The following is a 17,438-nucleotide window of genomic DNA, read 5'->3' on the forward strand; positions in this document are numbered from 1 at the left end:
GCCCCCACGGAACTAGCCCGCCTGCCGATCGATAGGCCCCGATCGCGGGCCAAGCCACCGTGGAGGACCCCCCCCCCCCCCCCCCCCATGGTCGGATCCTCCCCTCCCCCCCCTAAACCAGGACGGCCCCCACAGACAGAACTCCGAGGTCCAGGCAGGTGGGACCATACGTAACACACGCTGGCGGGACCCGGCCGAACTCGGTGAGTGTCTCGGCCCGGAGAATTGCCGAGGGGGCCGCTTTCAATGGCCCCCGACCGGCGCGGCGGCGATCCCGCAGGCGCCCGGGAATTGGCGCCGGAGAATCGATGAGCCAGCATCGGGGCAGCGTGGAACGATTCTCGCGCCCCTCCTCCCCGGCGATTCTCCGACCCGGCATGGGGTCGGAGAATCCCGGCCATGATGTTCCCTCCCACTATTGAAGTCGGCCCCTCAACATCCGTTTTCTATGCCAATTGAGTTGGGCTTATCACGCGTAACTGCTGTCTCCTGTGTTGTCTTAACGCTTTATAGTGAAAATGGAGTACCCTCTCCAGGGCCCAAGCCTGGGAAAAATCTTTGATGACCCTGTGCTGCCCAATCATCAGGGACCTCCTCTTGACCGTCCAGGTTTTGCCCAAAGGAATGCAAAGCATTCCATTTGGCATCACCTCGGATGCAGGAATTGTTTAGATATCACTCTGCCTTTGGGCTGCATTCCTGATTCTTCATCAGGTCTTACTCCCTCAGCCTTCAACTCTCCTGAGGGTTCCACAAGGCAGTGGAGTTATTCACCCGTAGCTGGGCATTTGGTTCCATGAATGCCAGTGTGTGTCCCCAATGTCTCTGGGCCTGAACACTGATCAGGGCCAAACCCCCTTCATGTTCCCCTCAGACTTTAGCCTGGGGCCACGAGGGACATGTGATGCCACAAGGAGGCACAGGTGAGGACTTGATGATGGACAGGCTGACAGGGAGAGACTTGCACGTTTGGTTCTCTTTATTTAATCGCTGCTAGCCAGGCTAAAAGTGAGAAGCAAATGAGTACACAAAAGTGGAATGCAGGCTAACTCTCTTTGCCCACGCACTAGATGCATCACTTTTACATGTGCAGTTGAAGCCCAACCTGCGATTTGCAATGGTTCAGCATAACCTCCATGCTAGTGTATTCTATGGCTTGATTTATAAAGCCAAGTGTAGAATCCCCACAGAGTGACCACAATGAAACTGGGCTTATCATAAAATTTACAGTGCCGAAGGAGGCCATTCAGCCCATCGAGTCTGCACCGGCTCTTGGAAAGAGCACCCTACCCAAGGTCCAACCTCCACCCTATCCCCATAACCCAGGAGCCCCACCCAACACTAAGTGCAATTTTGGACAGTAAGAGCAATTTAGCATGGCCAATCCACCTAACCTGCACATCTTTGGACTGTGGGAGGAAACCGGAGCACCCGGAGGAAACCCACGCACACACAGGGAGAATGTGCAGACTCCGCACAGACAGTGACCCAAGCCGGGAATCGAACCTGGGACCCTGGAGCTGTGAAGCAATTGTGCTATCCACAATGCTACCGTGCTGCCCACACTGCTACCGTGCTGCTCACATAGGTAAAGTAGACTACTCCACTGCCTGAAGGGTTCTCCCGCCTAAACCTTCACTTAGGTATGGGTTTATATACTGCCCAGGCTCCTCTTGTTAAGGGGAAACCCACCCCGTTACTGGGGAAGTTTGTACTCAGCAAAGGTCATGGGGAACCTGATGGTCCATACCCTATGATCTCCGTGGGGTTGGAACACCAAAGATCCTTTTTCAACTTAACCTGCTAACTTAAAAGATTTGAGCAAGTAAATTCCCAAGTTTATTTGTTGCTGTACCCCTTTTAAAATTGTACCGTTTATTGAGCGTGATCAGTACACCATTTCAATTCCAGCATTTTTTGGAAAGCAACGACCATAAAACAAAGACACAAACGTACTGAAAGAGAGAGAGAGAAAAAGAATGAAGGAGAGAGACAGAGAAATAAAAAGAGAAAGAGAGGAAACGATGTATTGTCCCAGAATATTGGAAATTGCTAGCTTATACCAGCATCGCCCTCATCCACACCCCCTGACCCCCCCCCCCCCCCCCCCCCGCACTCCCCCTCCACACAACCTCGCCACCCGCCCACCCTGATCTCCAAGACAGTCACTGTACCAGCCACTGGAATCCATCATGAAAGGTCAGCAATGACCAAATTTTAAAGACACGCTACACACCCTGACCTAGCTGGGTAATTTAAACAGATCGTGAGGATTTACATTCTTTGTTGTTAACCAGCTCAGGCGATGAAGTTGACCTAATATGGGAAGAACTTTAGCCTGCAAATGAACGACTGACTGCTTGCTGGCAAAATGAGCCGCTGCTGTACCACGTTGATAAGTTCTCATTGTGGTAATAAATGACAGCATCAAAAGGTTTATAATGTCAAGGCACAATAGTTGGCTAAAATTAACACAGCACTGAAGCACCGAATGCTCTAACTTTGCTGACATTACTTTGTAACAAAATCTTGCCATGAAATATTGGTATTCCTGAGTTGCAACAAACATGAACAAGCCAATAATAAAAAACAGAGCATAAAGTGGATTTATGTCCCTTTAAACCCCAAAGAGTTCAGCTTTATAAATATTTGCAACAAAGGCAAATCTTTGACGCACAGATATGAGGGCTGCTTATATTGATTTTGATCCTAACCTCCCCCTAGTTTACTTTTCCAAAGGATAGTTCTGGTCAGACATTCCTCTAATGATCTCTCTTAGACAACTACATCCAGATTGTCTGAAAAGCCTGTGGATTTGAGCTTCTCACACGACTTTAACCTCATGTATACTCTTTCAGATATTGGGTCGTCCCATGTACACTGCTGGCTATTCACATTGGGTCTACTGGCTTGATGTGGCTTCCTTAACTTGATTGAAATGACGCGTACCCTATTCAGCCTAATTGCAATTCACTGATGAGAATATACAAAACCATATGGCAAATTGCTTTTTTCCTGACTTTCTTTTTTGTGGCTAAGCATAAAGTGAGCGTCTCAGTTTTCTTGGCATTGACGGCCAGGCGATTGACAAATCAAACCACCAAATTGGACCCTGTCATGCTATTAAGGGCTGATGTAAATTTGTTTTGACTACATCAGATGCATGAGTCAAAAAGTCTACTTCATCTTGTATTACCACCAGCAGCAGGCAGATGTTTGAAAGATGTGCTAATTTGGCTGGTTGCATTGGTTCAATCAGGCCTGAGTTAAGTTCTCAGACATAACAATTTTTAAGTGAAATAGTATAATTCCAAATCCGACGGCCATGATTTTGCACACTGTGGTATGGTGACTGGCAATTTAAAAAGAAAAGATATTTTTAATCATCATACGGGAAGCTTTTCTGTGGTCTGTGTGTAACAAAATTGTAAGCTCATTCTTTACAAACTGATTTGTAGTTTCATTACACACAAATCACAGGCGGTAAATCTTCATCCCTTTCTGGCATTAACAGCACCGAAGAGTGTGATAGTGTAATGAATTCACTGCAGTGGAATTAATGACCTGTCTTATAATCTTGTTTTTTTTTAAAAGAACCACTAAAGATAGAAATGTTGACCATGACTCCCCAACACTGAATGCTCGCTTTTAAAATTATCATTTAATGACTGGCAAATGCTGGAACTAAGTCCTTGCTGGATTAGCTTCTTGATACGATATATTCAGTACAGTCAGCAACATAGCAGATTGTGCATGGTTTGCACAGAAAATAGACTTAAAATGCCAAAATATTCTTGCTTTTTAGTAACAATTCTTGGTCCAACAATTGCAAAAATTCAGAAAAAGGTTAATTTAAGTGCCTAAACCTTGGAAGAGTGCACAACTGCAATGATGCACTTTCAGAAGCTTCACTAGTGAACAAAAGGGATTTTGTTCAGTGAGCTTCAAGAGCAGCAGCATGATTGCAGCAAGCTCTATAATACATCTGCATTGGAGAACCCCGGGGTGATTCCCCACCCTGAGTCCCGATTGGTTACCAAGGCCAGGTGACCCTTGCTCTGCTGTGTTGCCCTTAAGGGACAATCACCACAACAGCATTTCTGAACAGAAATATGTAGGCAATACTAAGCATAATAGCAAAATGGCAGAAATATTCGAATCGTCACTTGGCCTATTAAGGGGACTAAAAAGGTAGACATGACATTGGAAGAAGAAAACAAAAATGACATAAGGACATTTAAGATAGAAAGTGAGAAGATAATTGATAAACTAATAATAATAATCTAATAATCTTTATTAGTGTCACAAGTAGGCTTACATAAATACTGCAGTGAAGTTCCTGTGAAAAGCCCCTAGTTGCCACACTACGGTGCATGTTGGGCTACACTGCGGGAGAATTCAGAATGTCCAAATCACCTAATCAGCACGTCTTTTGGGACTTATGGGAGGAAACAGGAGCACACAGAGGAAACCCACACAGACACTGGGAGAATGTGCAGACAAAACGTAGAAAGGACCAAACCGCTGGTTCAGGTGGATTAAAATAAATCAGGGAAGAGGTAGCAGGGGCACTTTGGACAGGTAATATGATTTCTATATTTAAAAGGGGAGATAGACAAGCTCAGGGAACTATAGGTCAGCTAATTCAACATCAGATGGAGGAAAGATAATATAATAATGATGAAAGATGTAATTGAAAAATATCTTGAATCTGTGAACATAATTTTCCAAAATTCACTAGATTTGGAGAAGGTTGCATTCGATTGGAAACTAGCTATTGTACCTCGGTTATTCAAAAAGGGAGGGAGACAGAAAGTAGGAACCTATAGGCATTTAGCTTAACAACTGTCAAAGGAAAGTGTTAGAAGCTATTATTAAATATGTTACAGTTATAGGATACTTCGATAGGTTCAAGGTAATCAGGCAGAGTCAACATGGTTTTATGAAAGGGAAATCATCGGTTGGATTCTGTTCCACCTGCTGCTGCTACTGGCGTTCCCGATGTGGTGGAGAATCCAGCGTCGGGGAAGAAACTTGATCGGCGCCCGGCCCTAGTGATTGTCCGGACCGCTGGACGGGAATCACATGGGTGATAATTGGTGCAGGTCGTGACAAGCGTGTACCTGACGTGGTGGACCTCGTGGTGAGCCAAGGGAGTAACTCTTTAAGAGAGTTGGCCCCATAGTATCCATCAGAGGGCACCCTCCCCCTCAAAATGCAAGACCTGCCCATCCCATCTCCACCAGAATTCATCCACTGCCGCCTTACTAGAGACCCTCTAATTAAAGAGACCCCCAATAAACCCCCTGATTAAAGAGACCCCCAGAAGAGAGACTTCTGCCTGGATGCCTCCCAAGAGAGAGACCCCTATCTGGAAGCTTGAGAGTAGTCCGGACAGAGGCAGTGAAAATAAAAACACTGCTTTAAAACTTACTTGTGCAATGCACCTGCTTGCTCAGGCAGAGGAAGCAGCACTTGTCAATTCCTGGACAGAGAATGCAGACAGCTGGGTTTAAGCCCCCTCAGGTTTTTGATATGCAAGCTATTCATTCATTTGTCTTTGACGTTGATTTTATTAGGCTGTGATTGACAGTTTCCACACAGCCAGCTGCCAGCGTAGTTGCATTCATCTCCCTTCACTCTTGACTACTTTGAGGTAGTCAGCTCTGAAACTAACCACAATGTTTATAAACATCAAGCTTTGATTGACAGTTCCTGGACCACATAAAAGAGAGTTAAGTGCTTTCTGTTGGTTTCACTGCTGACTACTTCAAAGTAATTCAAGCATGAAGAGAGATGAATGAATTGAAAACAAGAGGAGGGAGGTTATGCTTCAGTTATATAGAGCAGTGGTGAGATCACGACTGGAGTACTCCTTATTTCAGGAAAGATGTAACTGCGGTGCAAGGAGTTCAGAGGTTTACTATAATAATAATTGGAATGGGCAGGTTGTCTTATGAGGAAAGGCTGGACAGGCTTGGCTTGTGTTGGCTGGAGTCTAGAAGATTAAGAGACAACTTGATTGAAACATATAAGATCCCTGACAGTCAGAAACAGGGGGAATTATAAGGGGGAATGAGGAAATGGCTGCCGATCAGAATGCATACTTTGGTCCTGCCTTCAGAAGGGAGGACAGAAATAACGTACCAGAAATGTTGGGGAACAGAGGGTTTAAAGGGTTTATTGAGAGGGGGGAACTGAATGAAATCAGTCATAGAAGGAAAATATTGTCGGGGAAATTGATGGGATTGAAGGCCGATAAACCTTCAAGCCTGATAATTCACACCCCACAGTACTTAAGGACATGGCCCGAGAAGTCGTGATGCATATAGTGGTGGTCATATTCTAAGATTATAGAGACTCTGAAACAGTTCCTACAGATTGGAGGGTAGCTAATGTAACCCCACTATTTGAAAAGGGAAGTAGAGAAAAATAGGAAATTATGGACCAGTCAGCCTGACCGTCAGTAGTGGGGAAAATGCTGGAGTCCATTATAAAAGATTTAACAGCAGTGAACTTGGAAAATAGTGGCAGGATCGGCCAGGGTCAACATAGATTGAGAAAAGGAAAATCATTCTTGACAAATCTATTGGGATTCTTTGAGGACATAACTAGTAGTGACGACAAGGGATAACCAGTGGATGTGGTTTATTTGGACTTTCAGAAGGATTTTAACAAAGTCCCACATGAGAGATGAGCATGTAAAATTAAAGTGCATGGGATTGGGGGTAGTGTATTGATTTGGATAGAAAACTGGTTGGCAGACAGGAAACAAAGAGTAGGAATAAACGGATCATTTTCCAAGTGGCAGGCAGTGAATATTGGGGTACAGCTGGGATCAGGGACCCCTTGAACAGAGAAGGTTAAGCTATGAACTGATAGAGGTATTCAAGATTTAGGGTTGCTTTGAAATAATATATTGAAAGAAACTGTTTTCTCTGGTGAGTAGGTTGGTAGCCAGAGGTCACAGATTCAAAATTATTGGCATTTGATTTGATTTATTGTCATGTACCGAGGTACAGTAAAAAGTATTGTTCTGTGTACAGTCCAGACAGATTGTTCCATACATAAATACACAATGTAAATACAAAGACACAGGCATCGGGTGAGCATACAGAGTGTAGCAGTACTCAGTAGAGAAAATGTGTGAAGAGATCAGTCCAGTCCATCAGAGGATCATTCAGGAGTTTGGTAACAGCGGGGAAGAAGCTGCTTTTGAACCTGTTAGTGCGGATTCTCAGATTTTTGTCTTCGGACCAGCAAGGGAACATGGAAGGGAAAGGGTTGAGATAGAGTTTGTGTTATTCTATGATTCGATGATTCCCTCCAAGGCCTTGGTATCCTTTCTAAAGTGGGGTGTTCACAATTGTACAAAATACTCGAGCTGAGGCCTAGCCAGTAATCTACGAAGGTTTAGTTTAGAATCTTGTTTTTTGCATTCAGGAGCGGTAAGCATAAGGCTTAAAAATTGTATCATTTTGTGGCGTTGTCTGACTCCAGGCCAAGGCATGAGGACAGCCAGCATGTGAGGGGTAAAAACCTCAGGACCAATCACATGTCTCTGAACTTTACCCAAAATGAGATTCACAGCGCCTGTTACACAATTCTGAATGATTTAGAAAACAAAGTTAAAGAAATTTGCAAGTGATGTTTTTGACTTTTAGATTACATTTTCACATGAATGGCAGAGTTAATGCCAAATCTCCCTCTACCCCTATTAATTACTGAAACTTGATTGGCACTGGAGAAGTGATTTGGCTTCAAAGTGAACTGATTTGTTAACTGCAGGTGTTGCTGCCAGAAATAGCCCTTGAAATAAGGGCTACTTTTCCCAGCACCTTTTAAATTTACAAGAAGTAATTTTGGCGTTGCTCCAAACCTCATTGAATTTCTGCCTCTGCTGAACATTGAGACAGTTCAAACCTCAGGTTCCTGCAGATTTGTTTTTAATTATAGTGTTTTGCGCAGGTCGTACAGGGGTAAGAATGCACGTAGCTCAGAAAGCATAGTTGCTTCCAGTCAAGCAAGGTGACGTGTTTTCCAGCCACCCCTTTGTTCTCCGAGAAATGGCTGGCTCAAGCACAATCTGAATAACCCACGGCTCACTGCTCTCTGCCTCCTGCCTCCCTTGATTGAATTGTCCCACCTAAGATCAACAATTCATTTTCAAAATATCAAAGCAGTAGCGCACAATTTATGGCACACATGCAAATAAACATCGAGCTGACGTTTTAGTTTCCCTGCAGTCCAATTCGGTGCCCCATTTCTATGCTTGGGTCTGGCAGCAGCATGGCATTAGGCTGAGGGCTAAAGTCAGTTTCTACCAGGCCGTTGTCCTTACCAGTCTGCTGCATAACACCAAATCTAGGGTCTGTTATAGGTGCCAGCTCAAAGCTCTTTCAGCATTCCCACCAAAGACGGCTGAGATCAATCATGACAGTTTTATGACAGAAGAAAATCACAAAGAGTGAGTCCGTTGTTTTGTTACGCTCTTGACGTAGCAAAAGCTGCTTCCTTGATGTGCACTCTGACAAAGGAAGGTTCAGACTTGGAGATAGCTTTAACACATTTATTACTGTTAACGATTCTCCTACTTGGATTCGACTCTACTGTTAATCCTGCTATAGCTACTCAGACTGACGAACCAGTCTGCTACACGTGGTGGGTGTGATGTGTTTCAAATCAACCCTGTGTACACACTGTCTCCACTGGAAAGAGACTGAGCATGTGTGATGTGTCCTTTTATATGGGTTGGTGTAATGCCCTCTTGTGGCAGTGTCACCTCTGTGTGTATCTTGAATGCCCATTGGTCGTGTCCCATCTTACTGACCTATTGGTTGACTGTCTGTGTGTCATGTCTCTGGTGCTCCCTCTAGTGTCTAGCTAGGTGTAGTGTATGTACATTAACCCTTTGTGTACTTACAGTGATGTATATCACCACATCCCCCCTTTTTTCGTGTTACATATTTTCTGTACAGTGTTAAAGAAAATTGAACAAACTAGGTAGATGAGTAATGCTATGTACAAGTTATGATGACTGTGATGACTGTTCAATAGTATGCAAGACCAAATAATAGTTGTGATGACTTTGAAGATAAGACAATACAAGTTATGAGTCCAAAGTTCATGAATTTATATGGTCTGGTATAGAAGTGTCAATGGTGACATTGTTATTCCCTTGTGAACGCCGTCAGTGTCCTGGTGTTTGGTCATCAGGAGGTGTTCAAGTGTTCAAATCACCTCATTGACTGATTTGGAGTCTGTTTTTTTTTTCGATGCTTGTGGTGGTAATTCTTGATGGCATCTGTCGTGAAAGCCAGGTTGCCTGTTGGTAGTGCAGCAAATGTGAATTGGTAAGATGCATCGTCCTGCCATGGTATGTCATTGTACTGAGCTGAGCAGTAACAGTGTCCCTCATGGGCAGAGTTGTACCATGTCATACCAGTCGTAGTTCCATTGGCGTTGTGTTTGTCGTGCTTGTTGTCGACGCTGTTGCCTTTGGTACGCTTCTTGCTATTGTCTTTGATGTTGTTGTTGTTGTGGTTGGTTTTGTTGCCGTGTTTGCTGCGCTCAAGGACCACACTCTGTGGATAATCCGAGTCCTTCACACAGTTACTCGTGTTGGCGTGCTTTGTGGCATTTGCTGCCTCCTTGAGCGTGCCGTCACTGAGTTTGCGGCGCTCCCTGTCTGGAGTCATGTCCGGCTTACTTGAATCAGCTTTGGCTTGTGGATGCTCCCCGTCTGGAGTCTGGTCTGTTTCACCTGAGTCAGTTTTGGTTTGTCGATGCTCCCCGTCTGGAGTCACTGCAGGTTCTCTTGAGTCAGCTGAGATTTCTTGATGCTCCCCGTCCGGAGTCATTTCAGGTTCACTTGAGCCAGTTGAGATTTCTTGATGCTCCCCGTCCGGAGTCATTTCAGGTCCACTTGCATCTTCTGAGGTTTCTTGATGCTCCACGTCCGGAGTCAAAACATTCAGGAATGCATTTGCTTGTGGAGAGGCTCGAGCGAATGAGGTTTGAAGTAACGTGGTGTCACCGGAGTCACCAGTAGTCTCACTGTGATTGTCGAGTGCCTCTGTACATTCTAGCTGAGGTCTGTCACGTTGCACATCTGGTATGGGAAGTGGGATGCCATCGTCACTTGTCGCACATACAGTGGGTAGAGCCTCAGTGTGTTTTTGTCGTTCACTCGAGCTGGGTAGACTGTCAGAGTCTCCTTCTTGTTCACTGGAGCATGGTAGACTGTCATAGTCTGCTTGCTGTACACTTGAGCGTGGCAGACTGTCATAGTCTTTCTGTTGTTCACTTGAGCGTGGTAAACTTGCATCGTCTGCTGCTGGTTGCTCAGAGGAGGTTGCTAGACCCTCATGGTCTTGAGCATGCAAGGACTGCGCTTCGGAGTCTTGCGTTGCTTCTGTCGTGGAGGCTGTCCATGAGCTCGCTGTGGAGGCTTGTGTCACTCGAGTCACTTCTTGTTCATGCAAGGATTACGCTCTGGAGTCTTGCATTGCTTCTATCGTGGAGGCTGTCCACGAGCTCGCTGTGGAGGCTTGTGTCACTGGAGACACTTTCTGTGTGGAGACGTGCAGTTGTCTCGCTGTGGAGTCTTTCATCGCTTTCTGTGTGGAGGCTGGGACCCTTTGTGGTGCGTGGACCACCCTCTGTGTGGAGTCGGGAATCCTTCGCGGTGCGTGGACCACTCTCCGTGTGGCAGCAGGCCGCTCTCTGTGGGGTTGTACTGCTCTCTGTCTCTTGGCGTCAGGCCGCAGCATAATCCTGCACTCACGAGTCGGGATGTCATATATGCTGGGCTGAAGATTCCCCAATCCGAAGAACTCGTCGTCGGGGTCGTCAATGTGCAACACGTCTAGTTGCGGATCGGATTTGGTACTGGGGTAGCCACCCAAGGTGAAATGTTCATCTGAGTCGTTGTCTTCCTTTTATTTTCTTTTATTTTTTTTTCTATTTGATAATCTCAAGTGTTTATTTATTTATATGTTTCAGAGCACAAAATTAACCAGTTACAGATAAAGGTAGCCAATATAAAACCAGCTGCTGATTGCAGAAATTCTGCTGTAGTCCCCAAAGTCCCCAGACAGTGGCAGCCACCCAGAATCTGTGTAAAAACACTGCAATCGCACATGAAGCTTGCAGTTCAAGTCACTTCAGTTAAAGAGTGCCCTGGCTTCTCCAATATCCACCTCAAATAGATTCAATGCTGTTAAATGAACGTTTTAGCAGTAAGTTCTTGCCACAGTTGCATCTTCTTTTATTATATTGAATTTAAAATCCAAGTGTAGGACAGTCTATATGACTAATGATGCTGGGGACCTTGATTCACATTTATGGTGGCATATGTGTTCTTCAATGCAGTATTTCCTTTTGGAATCTATTTTTCTGTATTATTGATTCGATGGCACGCTACTCAGAAATAATGGGCGGGATTCTCTCAGCCCAGGCCGGGCCGGTGAATCGGCGGGACGGGTGTGAATCGCGCGATGCCACCCCGCGCCGGTCAGCTGATTCTCCGGAGAACGGAGAATCGGCGCCATTGGCGCCGGCACAGTCGGCGTGGCGCCAGTCGGGGGCTACTCTTCGCGCCCCCCCCCCCCCCCAGCGATTCTCCCCCCGGGATGGGCCGAGCGGTCGCGCAAAATATCTGAGTCCCGCCGCCACCGTCTTACCCGGCGGGACCTCGGCGTGCATGCATCCGGGCGCAGCCTGGTTGGGGGGGGGGAGCGTGTCCGACTCCGGGGAGGGTCTCCACTGTGGCCTGGCCCGCGATCGGAGCCTACCGATTGGCGGGCCGGTCTCTCGGGCTGGGGGCCTCTTTTGCTCCGCACCGGCCCCTGAAACCCTACGGCATGTTATGCGGGGCCGGCGTGGAGGAGTCGTTGTCTTCTAGGACCATATCATCACGCTTTGTGTCGGAGCTGGCATTGGGCTTGCGATGTCCAAAGAAGAATTCAAGGTCTGAGTCATAGTCTTCAAGGACTGTATCATCTCTTTGGGCGGTGCTAACTGCTTGTTGCAGGGTTCTGCGGAGGTTACTTTCAGCTCCTGGTCGAATTTCAGGCATTGTGCTGTCGTTCCAGGTGAAAGAATCGGGTTTTACGGCTTAAATTTTTTTTCCCCGTGTTTTGGGACATTTCCCCTTTAAGTGGGCGTGGTCCAGGGCCTCTGACGTCACGGCGCATGTGACGTAGTGCGTAGGAAGCGATTGTGCATGCACAGATCGCTGTTCCTTTACTTGGGGCCTTTCCGCAATTGTGCATGCACGGCTTCTCACGCATGCGCAAATGGACCTTCCCGTTCTATGCGCTCTTCGCGCAACTGCGCATGTGCAGCACCTTTTCCAAGATGGCTGCAATTCAAAACTGCCATTCGTTGCTGCAAGCCTACCTCGCGGTGAGTTTTGGCGCCTCTTTTACCTCTTCTTCTTGTATGTTCCTCGCAGAATTCTTGGAATTTGTCCAAGACTGCCTGGAAGTCGCTCTTGTTTTGCCCCTTTGAGTATTTGAAGGTCTGGAAGATTTCAGCTGTTTCTGGACCCGCGATGGTAAGTAGAAGCTTTATTTTCTCTGCACCCGCCACGCCATCTAGGTCGGACACTACCAGGTAGATCTCGAATATCTGCCTGAACCAACGCCAGTTTTCACTGAGATTGCCTTGGTACCTGAGCTGCTGTGGAACTGGTATCTCGAACATCATCTTGCCTGGCTGTTGTTGCTGGTTGTCACTGTTCGCTGAGTTGCAACTATATGGATTTAACAGTTTACTCCTGGAACCATGTTTTGTTATGCTCTTGACGTAGCATAAGCTGCTTCCTTGATGTGCACTCTGACAAAGGAAGGTTCAGACTTGGAGCTAGCTTTAACACATTTATTACTGTTAACGATTCTCCTACTTGGATTCGACTCTCCTGTTAATCCTGGTATAGCTATTCAGACTGACGAACCAGTCTGCTACAATCCACGTGGTGGGTGTGATGTGTTTCAAATCAACCCTGTGTACACACTGAGTGTCTCCACTGGAAAGAGACTGAGCATGTGTGATGTGTCCTTTTATATGGGTTGGTGTAATGCCCTCCTGTGGCAGTGTCACCTCTGTGTGTATCTTGAATGCCCATTGGTCGTGTCCCATCTTACTGACCTATTGGTTGACTGTGTGTCATGTCTCTGGTGTTCTCTCTAGTTTCTAGCTAGGTGTAGTGTATGTACATTAACCCTTTGTGTACTTACAGTGATGTATATCACCACATCCGTCAGCATTGATGTTTAACAGCATGGAGACTGTTATCTTCTACACTCTCAGGGCAAAGGAACGTGATGTTGTAGCACGTGGGGTTGAATGAAAACAACAGCGCAGGTTTATCGAATAGCTGCTAACTCTACAAAGGGTTGATCTAGACGGAGGCAAAGCCCCTGAAGCAACCGATGGCACCACAAACTGTAACACGTGACTAGGCTCTTAAAGTGACCATGCAACAACACGGCAACAATCCCAAATATATAACATTCCTCCCCCTTTACTTCGACGGTCCCATAACAGCAATTAACCATAATACTTTTACATAGTCATCAAATCATGTATACAAGGGCAGGCAATGAATCATTACACAGTAATAATAGTTAATAGAATTAAGACAATCTGGTGGGTGTCTATCCCACACTGGCTGCCTGCGCACTTCAGGGATTTGGTTGTTCTTGACCTTAGAGGTAATCTTCAGAGGTCTCTACCCTGTAAGGCATTACAGTCTGTTTTGCAGAAAGAAGACCAGTAGCAGCAAGGGGCTCATCGGCAATCTTAGTTCCTGCAGATTGACCTGAAGTTGTAGTCACACAATGTGGTAGTATGGGTGGCTGCTGTTCATTCTGAAGTAGTTCAGGCATGCATGGTACTGGCACACATGATACTGGCACATCGACACGTGTAGCTAACAATTGATCTGCCTGTTGCATCCACACTAGCTCATCTTCCGTTTGTACTGTATAGGAAATTGGGCCAGTATGAGCCAATACAGTTGCAGGAACCCACTTCTCACTAGTGGTATGGCTGCATGCCAACATTTGCTCTCCTTGTCAAAACAGGCGTCTTTTGGAATTACCTTCTCTTAAGATTTGCGACTGCTGGTTGCGATCTACTATCTCGGACATTTCCTGTGGTAAAAGTAGATCAAATGTAGTTCTCAGCTTCCCCCTCAGCAGTAATAAAGTAGCAGAACTCTGTGTAGTCATATGTATGGTGTTGCGATATGTCGCCACAAAATCTTTAGATGGCGATTTAATGAACTTTGATCCTTGGAGGCTTTAAGCATGTGCTTCAAGGACTGGACAAACCTTTCAGCTAAACCATTCGTGGATGGGTGGTAAGATGCTGATTTTATGTGTTGGCTACCACTCATCTTTAGATAGTCCTCGAACTCGTGAGCCATGAAACGCAGATTGCTGTCACTCACAGTTTGCTCTTGTTTCCTAAATCGGTGAAAATCTCAGCGAGATTTTCAATGGTTTGTTCCACTGTTGGTGACTTCATTAGGACCACCTCAGACCATTATAGTGTACATCTATGACAACCATGAACATGTGTCCCCCGTGTGGACCTGCAAAGTCAATGTGCAAATGTTGCCAAGGCATTTTAGGCCACTCCCATAGAGGTAATGGGGACAATGGCAGTGCGTTCCTTACCCACGTACATGGCTTTTTCCTCAATCTGGGCCTCAATTCCTGGGCACCTGAAGTAGTTCCTCGCAAGTTCCTTCATTCAAACTATACCTGGGTGTCCTTCATGTAATTGTTCCAATGCTCTTCGTCGCAAGTTTGGAGGAATTATTATCCTCATCCCCCACAACAGGCACTCGCCCATTACTGTCAACTCGAGTTTTCTAGAAACATATGGCTTTAATTTAGGGTGCGTTCCCGCTATCCTCCCTTTTAACACCATTTCCAGTACCTTCCCCATCATGGGATCATTTCTGGTCTGTCGTTGGACCTGCCTGCAGTGACTGGGACATATTCTATCTGTGACAAATAGAAGATATTTGCGCTACTGGCTGGTACATGACTAGTAGGCAAAGGCAAACAACACCAGCATTAGTATGGTTCTCTGACCGACAGTATTTGATCTCGTCGGAATGTGAAGATAATATTAAAGACCATCGTTGAAGTCTGCTTGCTGCCAATGAAGAATACGCTATGCGACCCAAAATTGTCAAGGGCCCTCAGCAATGTGAAGTGACAGCCATAGAGATATTGGTGAAATTTTCTCACACCAAAAATAATACCCAGTGTCTCCTCCAACTGAGGCTAGTTTGGTTCAGCACTTGTTAAGGTCCGTTATGCAAAAGCTATTGCTCTTTCTTCCCCTGAAGGTAATATGTGTGACACCACCACTCAAACTCCATACTTCACCGTGCGCAAGTTATACTGGTAATTTCAGATTGAAATGCACCAACACTTCAAATTCTTCAGTGCTTATTTAACGGACTGATGTGCACTTTTGTCTCTGGTGTCTATTGTCAAGCTTATTTTATGCACAACAAATGATGTAATGGTTTAAGCAGGGTCGCTAGATTCAAAATAAATTCTCAATAATAATTAACCCTAGAGATGATCTTAACTGTGTTACATTTGTTGGTCGTGGGGCATCCATGATAGCCTCCATCTTCTTAGATGCCTTGTGTAAACCTTTGTTAGCGACCACATGGCACAAATATTGTGTTGACTTTTATCGTTCCTGACACGAAGACATGTGTTTAAAGCTGTTTCAATGTGGCTTGTAGGTTACGTAATTGTTCCTATTCGTTGGTACCAGTGATCAGTATGTCATCAAGGTAACATTGTAACTCCCTCAGACCACTTAAGATCTGGTCCTTGGATCATTGAAACAAAGTGGGTGTCGACTTATACCAAAAGGTAACTTCTTAGAGGCGAATAGGCCTTTCTGTGTTATAATAGTGAGCGGGCATTGAGATCCAGCTGCTTCACTTGCAGGTGGGCCTGCAATAGGTTGATCTCGCTGAACTTATGCCCTCCTGCTAGACCGATGAAAAAATTCCAAATCAATGGTAGCGGGTATTAATCTGCACATAAAACCGGATTGATGGTTATTTTGAAATCTCTGTAAATGAGTATAGTCCCATCCAGCTTCACTACAGGCACAATAGGGGTTTCCCAATCACTGGTGGTGACAGGTTCTAAGACTCCCGTATCCATAAGTCTCGTTAGTTCAGATTTCTACCTTTGGATGTATGGCGTAGGGTACTGCTCTAGCCTTGAGACTCTTAGGCTAGCTGTTTTGTGTTTTGTTTGACCTTAAGTGCCACCTGTACTCCTTTCATGGACTCCAGAGTGTCCTCAAATACACTACTGTATTTCTCTATGCTGCTCTGTAGATCTGTTTTAGAATTAGCTCACCTGGTCACAGAACTTCAGTTCAACTTTACCTTTCCAGCCAAGAGCGGCCAAAGAGAGCTGGAAAACGTGCCTGTGTAACATGGAGTGGCATGTGGGCTAAACAGATTGCCCACTTAACTCTACCTGGACTGTGATGTATCCTCTTAGAAGCACTGTTTCCTTGATGTAGGTCCTCAGGATGCCATCTGCTGGCTTTAATGGCAGGTGATTCCATTTTTGCTCATAGGTGGCCTCGGGGAATTAGGAAGATGGCAGCCCTGGTATTGACCTCCATTTTTATAAGCTGTCCATTTAATTTTGGAACTACCCAGAACCGTTGTGATTCACCTTGAACTGAATGTATATTTAACTTCAATTCCTCATCAGATTAATGTGCTGTACCTTCGTTGTTCTTATTATTTTACTCTTCCACACTGTAAATTCTTTTGGCGGAATTCAATTTGTTGTTTCCTTTATGCACTGTTTCTTTCTTCAGAACATACATTGAACATAGAACATATAGTGCAGAAAGAGGCCATTTGGCCCATCGAACCTGCACCAACCCTCTTAAGCCCTCGTTTCCACCCTATCCCCGGAACCCAATAACCCCCCCTACCCTTTTTTTTGGTCACTAAGGGCAATTTATCATGGCCAATCCACCTAACCTGCACGTCTTTGGCCTGTGGGAGGAAACCTGAGCACCCGGAGGAAACCCACGCACACACGCGGAGAACGTGTAGAGGCCGCACAGACAGTGACCCAAGCTGGGAATCGAAACTGGGACCCTGGCGCTGTGAAGCCACAGTGCTAATCACTTGAGCCACCATGCTGCCCGATCACTCTTGGACACTCTTTCCAAGAGCAATCTCAAGCTGTGTGTCCAATTTTGCCACAATTTTTGCATAGGTTATCTTTGCTCCAGCAATGTGCCTGTGAATGGCCCATTTTTGTACAACGATGACATGCCTCACTGGCTGAGTAGACTTTCTCTGGCGGCAGCCATTTTATCAGTCCTCGTGCCTGCTCCGAGCTGAGAAGCCTCCT

The sequence above is a fragment of the Scyliorhinus torazame genome, chromosome 1, assembly GCF_047496885.1.
Source record: "Scyliorhinus torazame isolate Kashiwa2021f chromosome 1, sScyTor2.1, whole genome shotgun sequence".
NCBI classification, from domain to species: Eukaryota; Metazoa; Chordata; class Chondrichthyes; order Carcharhiniformes; family Scyliorhinidae; genus Scyliorhinus; species Scyliorhinus torazame.